The following is a 13,099-nucleotide window of genomic DNA, read 5'->3' as shown; positions in this document are numbered from 1 at the left end:
CATCCGTAGCGACATACCTGAAATAATAAGAAAAAAAATTAGTTATCGGCCAGCTACTAAAGGACCTAAGCTTCTACGCAAAAAAATTCATTTCCTTTATGCTTACAGTTGCCGACTGACTGACGGTAGAAAAATAAAAGTTTTAAATGGCTCTGAGCACTATGGGACTTAACATCTGTGGTCATCAGTCCCCTAGAACTTAGAACTGCTTAAACCTAACTAACCTAAGGACATCATACACGTCCATGCCCGAGGCAGGATTCGAACCTGAGACCGTAGCAGTCGCGCGGTTCCGGACTGTGACGGTAGATTTATCGTTGCTTTTCACTAACATTTGTGAGTTAATACCATCTAGAATTAGTTGTCGAAGTACTATTTGCAGTGCAGATACACACAAAGAGCTGTGACTGCTTAGTTCCTTCTGCAAATTCTAATTTCTTATACGCAGTTTTGTGCGGTTTTGGCGCAAAGGCTCGTGTGAGAGCCTAAAAGGGGAAAAAGTAACCTTTTTACTAAAATTTTACGAAGTTAATGGTAAACGTACAGATTGACTGTTGCAATATTGTTAAAAATCATAGATCTTCAGCAAAATGTAGTTAATAAGATTTGTCTATTCATGTCATATACCATGTGATATTTATCTCTAGTGTTACGTTTCAGCTGTTGTAATCTAACACAGGTAATGTATTAACGACTTATGGAAAGAGGAGTAAAAAAAAAGGCAGTGATTATAAAATTAACTGTATAACCTGTTGGTCACAGAGTTACGCTCTCATCCGTTGCGAGACGAAATGAACTACGAACATTTTGTGCTTCGCCTACTAAATTTACATGTCAGGAACTCTACTCGTTCAAATACGTGGTACTTTTTTATTTAATCGTATGGCGAGGGACCCCCGTCGGGCAGGGTTGGGTTGTTTGGGGGAAGAAACCAAACAGCAAGGACATCGGTCTCATCGGATTAGCCAAGACGGGGGACGAAGTCGGTCGTGCCCTTTCAAAGGAACCATCCCGGCATTTACCTGGATCGATTTAGGGAAATCACGGAGAACCTAAATCCGGATGGCCGGACGCGGGATTGAACCGTCGTCCTCCCGATTGCGAGTCCAGTGTGCTAACCACTACGCTCGAGAAGGCCGTTGGCCGGATGCCGGTCTTTCAATTTGACGCCACGTCGGCGACCTGCAGTCGATGATGATGATAGGATGATGACGAGGACAGCACAACAACCAGTCGCGGGGCGCAGAAAATTCCCCGACCCAGCCGCGAATCGAAACCGGGCCCAGAGAACTGACAATCATTCACGCTGACTATTCAGCTACCGGGGGCGCACTACGTCGTACTAAAACGTAGTCATTTATCTGACTGTGGTAAAAAAGAAAACGAAATTTCGAGTGACGAGGGCCTCCCGTCGGGTAAACAGTTCGCGTGGTGCAAGTCTTTCGATTTGACGCCACTTCGGCGACTTGCGCGTCGATGGGGATGAAATGATGATGATTAGGACAACACAACACCCAGTCCCTGAGCGGAGATCTCCTACCCAGCCGGGAATCGAACCCAGGCCCTTTCGATTGACAGGCTGTCGCGCTGACCACTCAGCTACAGGGGGGCGGACACTGTGGTAATATTACCCAGAAGTAACATTTTAACTCGCACGTGGCAAAACGGCCTCGAATATCATTCTTTCAAACCAGAAACAGGTAGTTTTATTTGAATTTTCTCAATGAAGCATTTATTTGCGGAAATCTATTGGAACCTCGACGTATCGTCAAGCTGGTGTGCAGTTTTTGTGTGTCTTTCAGAACGTAACAGATACATCCATACAAGAAGAGTTGATGATTCTGATACATTTTCGAAAACCTTTACTTGATTGCGTATACTAATAATAACGTAATATGGAGTAGTCTTCCTGTAATGCATGTATTACCTCACACTGCGGGAGGGAAGAGTGTGGCGTAAAGTTGATCTCCATTAAGACCCCCGTAAACGATCAAACATTTTGTCAAACTTAATTATGCTTATCAAATATTTGACAGTGTTGCTTGACGTAGGTGTCAAACATAGATCGTGTTTGCGAGAAATTTTGATTGACGGTATGTTTGACAAGATGGCGGACGTTGTTTGTGTCCACTTACCGCTGCATATGTTTGGTGAAACACTGTTTTATGACAATTCATCTCACTGTACCGCGAGTTTCCGCAAATTTGGAAACTACGATCAAGTATAAAAATAGAATTCCACTAACAGTTACCAGAATGGTAGAGGTACCATATCTTTCCCAGCCATATATTACCATGAAGAGCTTATGAGCAGAACCAGTATTTTACGCAAGTAGTAACATATAAGCGGGAGTGAAGTGAAATAAAAGAAGCCAAAGTTCTTCGGTTCTTCAACAGACGATGTAGGTTGTATGTTCTCACAATGTGGTATTTTAATCAACTGCCATTAGAGGACTAAAACTGGTAGATGCGGACCTCGGGGAGGATCAGTTTGGATTCCGTAGAAATGTTGGAACACGTGAGGCAATACTGACCTTACGACTTATCTTAGAAGAAAGATTAAGAAAAGGCAAACCTACGTTTCTAGCATTTGTAGACTTAGAGAAAGCTTTTGACAATGTTGACTGGAATACTCTTTTTCAAATTCTAATGGTGGCAGGGGTAAAATACAGGGAGCGAAAGGTTATTTGCAATTTGTACAGAAACCAGACGGCAGTCATAAGAGTCGAGGGGCATGAAAGGGAAGCAGTGGTTGGGAAAGACGTGAGACAGGGCTGTAGCCTCTCCCCGATGTTATTCAATCTGTATATTGAGCAAGCAGTAAAGGAAACAAAAGAAAAATTTGGAGTAGGTATTAAAATTCATGGAGAAGAAGAAAAAACTTTGAGGTTCGCCGATGACATTGTAATTCTGTCAGAGACGGCAAAGGACTTGGAAGAGCAGTTGAACGGAATGGACAGTGTCTTGAAAGGAGGATATAAGATGAACATCAACAAAAGCAAAACGAGGATAATGGAATGTAGTCAAATTAAATCGGGTGATGCTGAGGGAATTAGATTAGGAAATGAGACACTTAAAGTAGTAAAGGAGTTTTGCTAATTAGGAAGTAAAATAACTGATGATGGTCGAAGTAGGGAGGATATAAAATGTAGACTGGCAATGGCAAGGAAAGCGTTTCTCAAGAAGAGAAATTTGTTAACATCGAATATAGATTTATGTATCAGGAAGTCGTTTCTGAAAGTATTTGTTTGGAGTGTAGCCATGTATGGAAGTGAAACATGGACGATAACTAGTTTGGACAAGAAGAGAATAGAAGCTTTCGAAATGTTGTGCTACAGAAGAATACTGAAGATAAGGTGGATAGATCACGTAACTAATGAGGAGGTATTGAATAGGATTGGGGAGAAGAGAAGTTTGTGGCACAACTTGACCAGAAGAAGGGATCAGTAGGTAGGACATGTTTTGAGGCATCAAGGGATAACAAATTTAGCATTGGAGGGCAGCGTGGAGGGTAAAAATCGTAGAGGGAGACCGAGAGATGAGTACACTAAGCAGATTCAGATGGATGTACGTTGCACAGGATAGAGTAGCATGGAGAGCTGCATCAAACCAGTCTCTGGACTGAAGACAACAACACATTAGAGGACTAAGCCGGAGGGAATAAATTTTTGCAGACTTTTGCCTAACGCTAAACAAGTTAAACGTTTCATTCTCCATCCGCTGAACGTTTTCGTAATCATCAAATTCTGACTGTACCATTTCCATTAGCAGGTTTTCAGTTGTATATTCTTCTCTGATTTTAAAACATTCGCTAGACCAGCGTCTTATTTACTTATTTTTTAAACACATTAGCAGAGACAATGTCAGAAATGCTTTATGTGCATTTGAAGCCATTCCCACTAATGCCAAAATACAGCATACGCAAAAAGCATCTGCTCCGAAAGTAAGGTTAAATTGACAAACTTTATCCGCTCGTGTACGGTCTTATTTGATACGTTTGTCGCTGGATAAGAGCAAACATGGCAGACAAGCTTGCTCTTTTAGTACGGCCTTCACAAATTTTACAAACTTTCACTGTCCGTCTGAAGAAAGTTTGTATAATCATCGAGCTCTGAGAGTAATATTTTTTAGCAGATTTTAATGGGCAAATCTCTCATTGTAACCCACTCCGTAGACCAGAATCATGTTTTCTTCTTCTTCTTCAAACACAATGACAAAGGCAATGCCAGGACTGCTTTTTCTGCATTTGTGGCTGTTGTCACTATTTTCAAAATACACTCCTGGAAATTGAAATAAGAACGCCGTGAATTCATTGTCCCAAGAAGGGGAAACTTTATTGACACATTCCTGGGGTCAAATACATCACATGATCACACTGACAGAACCACAGGCACATAGACACAGGCAACAGAGCATGCACAATGTCGGCACTAGTACAGTGTATATCCACCTTTCGCAGCAATGTAGGCTGCTATTCTCCCATGGAGACGATCGTAGAGATGCTGGATGTAGTCCTGTGGAACGGCTTGCCATGCCATTTCCACCTGGCGCCTCAGTTGGACCAGCGTTCGTGCTGGACGTGCAGACCGCGTGAGACGACGCTTAATCCAGTCCCAAACATGCTCAATGGGGGACAGATCCAGAGATCTTGCTGGCCAGGGTAGTTGACTTACACCTTCTAGAGCACGTTGGGTGGCACGGGATACATGCGGACGTGCATTGTCCTGTTGGAATAGCAAGTTCCCTTGCCGGTCTAGGAATGGTAGAACGATGGGTTCGATGACGGTTTGGATGTACCGTGCACTATTCAGTGTCCCCTCGACGATCAGCAGAGGTGTACGGCCAGTGTAGGAGATCGCTCCCCACACCATGACGCCGGGTGTTGGCCCTGTGTGCCTTGGTCGTATGCAGTCCTGATTGTGGCGCTCACCAGCACGGCGCCAAACACGCATACGACCATCATTGGCACCAAAGGAGAAGCAACTCTCATCGCTGAAGACGACACGTCTCCATTCGTCCCTCCATTCACGCCTGTCGCGACACCACTGGAGGCGGGCTGCACGATGTTGGGGCGTGAGCGGAAGACGGCCTAACCGTGTGCGGGACCGTAGCCCAGCTTCATGGAGACGGTTGCGAATGGTCCTCGCAGATACCCAGGAGCAACAGTGTCCCTAATTTGCTGGGAAGTGGCGGTGCGGTCCCCTACGGCACTGCGTAGGATCCTACGGTCTTGGCGTGCATCCGTGCGTCGCTGCGGTCCGGTCCCAGGTCGACGGGCACGTGCACCTTCCTCCGACCACTGGCGACAACATCGATGTACTGTGGAAACCTCACGCCCCACGTGTTGAGCAATTCGGCGGTACGTCCACCCGGCCTCCCGCATGCCCACTATACGCCCTCGCTCAAACTCCGTCAACTGCACATATGGTTCACGTCCACGCTGTCGCGACATGCTACCAGTGTTAAAGACTGCGATGGAGCTCCGTGTGCCACAGCAAACTGGTTGACACTGACGGCGGCGGTGCACAAATGCTGCGCAGCTAGCGCCATTCGACGGCCAACACCGCGGTTCCTGGTGTGTCCGCTGTGCCGTGCGTGTGATCATTGCTTGTACAGCCCTCTCGCAGTGCCCGGAGCAAGTATGGTGGGTCTGACACACCGGTGTCAATGTGTTCTTTTTTCCATTTCCAGGAGTGTACTTGAGAACACGAAAAGCGTCTGCTTCAAACTGAGGTTAAGGGGGGACGTTGATGAAATTCCCAAAAATTTCAATTTTCGATTTATTTTTTAGTTGTTAGTAAAACTCATGGACAAAAAGTTTCCAAAGTTTCAATGTTGAAACCGCATCCGAAGTGCCTGAAAATTAATTACAAGTGTAAAGCAGCCTACCTGTCACGCCCACGTTTTGAAGCAGCACTTCAATAGCAGCTCAGTGAACAACGATTCTGTGGTTTACTTTCAACCAAACGTGTGCGGGACACTACTAGAAGGCCGTGATACATACTCTTTGGTTTTATAGATTATCTTTAGGCAATCCTGCACTTCTCAAAAAGTGTGTTCATGGCAAAACCCAAAATCCAAATGAGTCTCTAAATTCACTAATATGGAATCGATGCCCTAAAACCACATTTGCATCTGCTACAGTTGTCAGAATTGGAACTTATGATGCGGTTATTGTATTTAATGATGGGAACGTTGGGAGGATGAAGGTATTAGAAAGAATGGGCTTCAAGATATGAAATTTTACTCAAGAGATTCGGAGAAAAATAGTTTTACAGCGCGTCTCTGCAGCTGAAAAGTCAGTTGAAGATCTGGTAAAGGAAAGAAGACAGACATCAAGAAACCATAAGAGAAGCCTTGAAGCCGGCCGGAGTGGCAGTGCGGTTCTAGGCGTTGCAGTATGGAACCGAGCGGCTGCTACGGTTGCAGGTTCGAATCCTGCCTCGGGCATGGTTGTGCGTGATGGCCTTAGGTTAGTTAGGTTTAAGTAGTTCTAAGTTTTAGGGGACTGATGACCTCAGAAGTTAAGTCCCATAGTGCTCAGAGCCATTTGACCATTTTTGGAGCCTTGAAGGGAAAGACGACCCAGAGTACAACTGTGGTGCCTTCTGAAGAAGGAAAAAAGTTAGAGTGAACTTTAAATTGCGTTTCCTGAAATGTTGGTTTTTTAAAGTTTATGTACCTTTTCCTCACATTCTATAAATGCTAGAATTATGAAATTTTGTACACATATATTTTTGCAAACCTAATAAACGTTGTCTCAAGAGCAAATTTTGAAATTCTGATTCCAAGTTGAGATAGGGGGCAAAGTGCTTGGAATTTTGCATGAATTTGACCTATTCCAAAAACCTCATGAGAAAACCTTACAACATATAAAGAGATGAAACAGAGAATTTTTTTGAGAAAAAGGAACGTACATTATTTTCTGAAAATAAAACTTCCAATTTCATTAAAAAAAGTTGAATATATATATAATCAAAGGATTTTATACGTAAATGTGTTACGTTAATGTAAAGCGTGGTAAAAAATTTCATTGCCATATCCCCAAAACTGTGGATTTGGTGCACTTTTTAAATAGTGTGTGTTTTTCTTCAACGTGCCCCTTTAAACTGACAAACATCTTTCAACGTATACGGGTTTGCTTCGAAAAACCGTGGTTAGAAAGGAGCGATTTCTCAAGCCTGTCTGATTGTTTACGGGGTCCTTTACATTGCGGTTCAGCCTTCTGAGTCATATTCCGCAACGCTCTGTGGTTCTCGTGGACTGAAGGCACGTGTCACTGTTAGGAATGAGCATTCTGTCGAATGGGGACATTACCCCTGCGGACCCGTAGCGACTGTCCGCGAGAAACAGGGTGTATGTCAAACGCGGGTTTCACGCTGTGTCACTCCAGAAAAATATGCAACGGCACAATCACTGCACTGCACATGACGCTTCGCAAGAGACCATAGGAAGAAAACGGGAAACTTTCAAGAGGACACGTCTACTAGAACACGTCATTACTCCAAACAGTCTCTGCCCCTATGACTTTTTTTTTTTTTTTAATAGAGGTGGAGCCCCTCCACGCCCACACCGGCATGATGGCCAACACAAAAGGTCTACTGCCATCTCTGCATAAGGGTTAGTATTCACTAAAGTGAGGTGTCGCAGGATGTGGGTACTGCAATCTTTGCGTACGTAAGATTAACCATTAATACGCGCTCATCTGGAGATAGAGTGGTCGAGGTCTGACGAAGGGTAGCGGTTTTAAGGGCAGAGGAAAAAGAGTGCCAAGGTAAGAGCCAAGGGAAAGAAACCTCTGCGATAGTTAGGTCGGGTGGTAAGAGCAGTAACGGTTGTCTTGCTGCCTGCGATAGATTGTGCAAGGATAGGCTTTGTTAGTAGTGGGTATCATGCATCTCGATACCTTGGCGTTGTGCGTTGTGCTGCTCGGCGGCTGGCGCTGGGTGCTGGTACGGAGTCCTCGTTCAGCGTCAGCAACCTGCAACAGTTAGGTTTGTTATCGATCTTGTGTCCGATAGGTCATATACCGGAAGCACAGTGCGAGGGAATGCTGGCAGCTTGTTTGTGCCCCTGTGGGCGAGCTCGTCGGTGTCCCTGCTGTGGCCTGTTGGTCGGCTCTAATAGCAGTTGGCAGTTGCCAGTCAGTGTTGCTGATATGCAGGGGCTTACCGACGTTTGTCGCTGTTTGCGTATGTTAGTTTACCATGGGTGGCTATGCCCTAGCTAACAGTGTCTTTGGTCGCTTGTGTTTACACCTGTGCTTGTGATCGTAGTTTCCCAGAGTGAGGATGAAAGGATTGTTCGAGTGTCTCGAGTTCCTGTATAGTCGTGTGGCGTGTTTTTTGAATACTTCCTTGAGGGTATCAAGGCGGTATTCATGGTGAAGATCCACGGCGCGTGTGTAGCGTGGAGCGTTGCTAATGATTCGTAGCACCTTGTTGTGTATGATCTGCAGGCGGTGCAGTTGTGTAGGAGCTGCATATCCCCAGACGGGAGCTGCGTGCGTCATCAGAGGTCTAATCAGTGTCATGTATATGGACCTCGACACTCTCCTAATAACCGGATGACTAACTTCAGCATCATGTTCTCAGCCCATCACGATTTCCCCTATTGTGCCAACATTCGCAGAGTAGCATTCGCACTGAACGCCTGCAACCATTTGTTGAATATATTTCAATCCTCTTTCTTCCCCTGCATTTTTTGCCATCTACAGATGCCCCTAGCAAGTTGTTTCCTGTCATCCTGTTCCGAAGTCTGCTTAGTGTTCTCCATACATTACATCAGTTCTGCAGAGAACCTGTTCATTTCTTATCAGTCCATTTAGTTTTCTACAGCCTTCTATAGCACAGCATTTCCAACGCTTCGATCCTCATTTCCAGTTTTCCCACACTCCATGTTTCACTACCATACAATGCTGTGTTCCAAATGTACATTCTCAGAGATTTCTTCCCCAAATTAAGGCCTATATTTGATACTAGTGACTACTTTTGGTCAGGAATGCCGTTTCCGCCAGGGTTATCCTGCTTTTAGTGTTCTCCTTGCTCTATCCGTCATGGTTTTTTTTTTGCCGCCTCTTCTAATCCGTGACCACCAATTTCATGTTAAGTTTCTCTCTGTTCTCATTTCGGTTACTGCTCAAATGTTCAAATGTGTGTGAAATCTTATGAGGCTTAACTGCTAAGGTCATCAGTCCCTAAGCTTACACAATACTTAAACTAAATTATCCTGAGGACAAACAGACACACCCATGCCCGAGGGAGGACTTGAACCTCCGCCGGGTCCAGCCGCACAGTCCATGACTGCAGCGCCCCAGACCGCTCGGTTAATCCCGCGCGGCATTTCGGCTACTTCTCGTTACTTTCGTCTTTCTTCGGTTTAATCTCAGTCCACATTCTGTACTCATTAGACTGTTCATTCCCTTCAACAGATACTGTAATTCTTCTTCACTTCCACTGAGGATAGTAATATCATCAGCGAACTTATCACTCTTATTCTTTCACTCTGAATTTTAATCCCACTTTTGAACATTTCTGTTATTTCCATTATTACTTCGTCGATGTATAGACTGAATGGTAAGGGGGAAAGACTGCATAGCCGTGTTACACACTTTTTAATCAGAGCACTTCCTACTTGGTCGTCCACTGTTAATGTACCTTCTTGGCTCCTGTTCATATTGTATATAGCTCGTCTTTTCCTATAGCTTACCCATATTTTTCTCAGAATTTCGAACGTCTTGCACCATTTTACGTTGCCGAAAGCTTTTTCCAGGTCAACAAATCCCGTGATCGTCGTCTAACTGAGCGTCAGTTTTCTTTTCTGTTCTTCTCTATATCATTCTTGGCAGCAACTTGGATACATGTAATGTTAACCTGGCTGTGCGATAATTCTCGCACTTGTCGGCTCTTGCAGTCATTGGAACTGTATGGACGAGGTTTTTCCGAAAGTATGATGGTATACAGCAAGTCTCCTAGATTCTGCACTCCAACATGAATATATAACACCTAATGAAGTATAAAGAAAAGATCGTCCAACAAGTAAATGTTATGTGATGTTGCAAATCCATAACATAAATGTACTACACAGCTCTTGCACAAATATTGGTATATAACTGTAAAAGGACATTAGCAATAAAAAAATAGAGATGGATGGGCCGGCCACAGTGACCGAGCGGTTCTAGGCGCTTCAGGCCGGAACCGCGCTGCGGCTACGGTCGCAGACTCGAATCCTGCCTCGGGCATAGATGTGTGTGATGTCCTTAGGTTAGTTAGCTTTAAGTAGTTCTAAGTCTAGGGGACTGATGACCTGAGACGATAAGTCCCATAGTACTTAGAGCCATTTTTATTAATATGATAACTGCCGATGTTGGAAAGTGGTTCACAATATTACCATCATTTGTCTGAGCTTCCTTCTATTCACCAGAAGGATTTCTTTTACTGTAGGGCGTAAATGAGGTAGGTAGGAATTACTAATTCACATTTCTATATCTTTTTCGTTTTGTAAAAAATCTTTGAAAAGTTCAGAACGTACAATTATAAGAAAAAATTAATATGCGATGTGAATGTAAAATCATTAGTTCCACAAGATTACGATTTATCATGCAAAATGATCCATGGAACATATAACTGACTAACTCAGTCACAATATTGAAACCTCAACGCCTCTGCGTGCATATGGTGAACCCATCTACAACTTCTTGTGCTGAGTAAATCGAGGTGGTTCCGAAAATATTTTGCTGCGAGCTATGGCAATACTCATTCGAATGCAGAAATTTTAGTCATAAATGTTAGAACTAAGAGTTACAGATATGTTATACACATGGAAGCACGGAGGATACGGAAATTAATGTATGAATGTAGAAAGAGACTCATTGTCACTGTAATGTAACGGTCATACTCGTATTATTTATTTTATCGAACTGTACCCATTTTAACTATTAAAAGTTGGCACAAAATATTATTCACTAGTTGTGGTGCACTATGGACTATTGTTACCAACTTGCATCACAATATTTTCTACAGGGACTGTTTGCTTTACACTGTTAATGAAGCTCGTGCAAAAACTGAATTTGACATAATATTGCACTCAAACTGAATAAGCCGTTAACCAAGCTAAGTGGCTAGCCCGAATGCTCCCACTTCCTGACAGTTATTCTCTGAACTAAGGTTTTCGACCTTCTAGCTAATTTAGTACTTTTTTTGCAATCCCGTTTTACACCTCTTCCAGCAAATCCGAGTTCAGGTACAGTTTGTACGGTATGTCTGTCTACCATCTTACAACCCAAACCTGTAACGTTTTCACATGCTTGCATGTTTGAACCACTCAGATACGCCACTGTTCTGGGTCACTCTTGTCGAATGACGCAATGTTAGGTTTCCAGCAGCCACCACTTTATAAGCACAAACGTATGCTACACGTACATTGGCTCAGTGATTCTTCCAATCAGGTGCTGGCGACCATCGGACGCCATCGGAAGGAACACAAACACCAAGACTACAAGATATTTTAACAAATCAAACCTCTCGGCCTGTGCTACAAGGTTCCCAACAACGTAACAACGTAGAACTCAGGTGGTCCAGTTACTCAGTTCCTGACTTGTGACTTCTCATTCATCTGCAGTTTGACATAACGAATTACAATTTGCTTTTAATTTTCAGTAACTGATTTCGTAATTTTCTTCCATATTTATATGTGGTTGTATACCTTCACGTGAGGTACGCCGGTCGTTGTGGCCGAGCGGTTCTAGGCGCTTCAGTCCGGAACTGCGCTGCTGTTACGGTCGCAGGTTCGAATCCTGCCTCGGGAATGGATATGAGTGATGTCCTTAGGTTAGTTAGGTTTACGTAGTTCTAAGTCTAAGGGACTGATGACCTCAGATGTTAAGTCCCATAGTGCTTAGAGCCATTTGAACGTGAGGTAAACGTTCTATTTATCACTGGATTTTTCCTTATACATCTGAAGTGCTGCTTTTGAATTACTGTTCATAGCTTGTACGTGGTTACTCACTTGGTTCCTGGTAAATAATAGACTGCGTAATTTTACTGTGTAACAGTTCTTAAAATTCACTGCCTTCACTTGGTAGTATTGTGATTGTAAGGCTTACTTCTGGACTGAGGCATAGTCTGACGCTAGACTGATCAGTTATAACGTTTCTTATTTCTTCAAGAATGGTCAAACGTTTTTTCTAATCAGAGGTGCTGCTCCTTGAATGTATCTGGGTAGTTTCATAAAGTTTGGCAGATTTCCAAATATTCTCTACATATCTATACTTGAATAAACCTTTCCTAGTTTTTCCAAAAAGTGTTTCAGGTCTGAGACAGCAAAAATTTGCTCCAAATTTTAGACGGATTCTTCCGCAACGGTCTTCCTACAGTGTTCAAGTAGCGAAAGAAACTACAACCACTCCGTATTCAGAAGTCACAGGAGTATTGCACAACCTCTGTATTGGTCACTAAATAAGGAGCCACCGGCTAATAAACCTATGACTTTATTTGACACGTTTGAGGTAGAGCTCATCTTCAGATTTTCATGTGACATCTTGGTGATCAGTTACGTGAAGATTAGATTAGAGATTAGGTGCCTATGCAATATATTACATTACACAAAATATTACATGACACTCAATACTTTTAATTTTTTTCTGTTGGGGGTTGGGAAATTACCCACTTACTATATCCAAAACTTCATCTAATAAGTAGAAGGAGTTGCCATAAAGAAATTCTTTTAATTTCCTTTTAAATGCTATATGGCTATCTGTCAGACTTTTGATGCTATTAGGTAAGTGACCAAAAACTTTTGTGGCAGCATAATTTACCCCCTTCTGAGCCAAAGTTAGATTTAACCTTGAGTAGTGAAGATCATCCTTCCTCCTAGTGTTGTAGTCATGTACACTGCTATTACTTTTGAATTCGTTCGGATTGTTAACAACAAGTTTCATAAGTGAATATATATATTGTGAGGCCACAGTGAAGATTTCTATCTCTTTAAATAAGTGTCTGCAGGATGATATTGGGTGAGCTCCAGCAATTATTCTGATTACACGCTTTTGTGCAATGAACACTCTTTTAATCAATGATGAGTTACCCCAGAATAGGATGCCA

The sequence above is a fragment of the Schistocerca gregaria genome, chromosome 6 (genome assembly GCF_023897955.1).
Source record: "Schistocerca gregaria isolate iqSchGreg1 chromosome 6, iqSchGreg1.2, whole genome shotgun sequence".
NCBI lineage: Eukaryota > Metazoa > Arthropoda > Insecta > Orthoptera > Acrididae > Schistocerca > Schistocerca gregaria.
Note: the sequence above shows the minus strand (reverse complement) of the source record.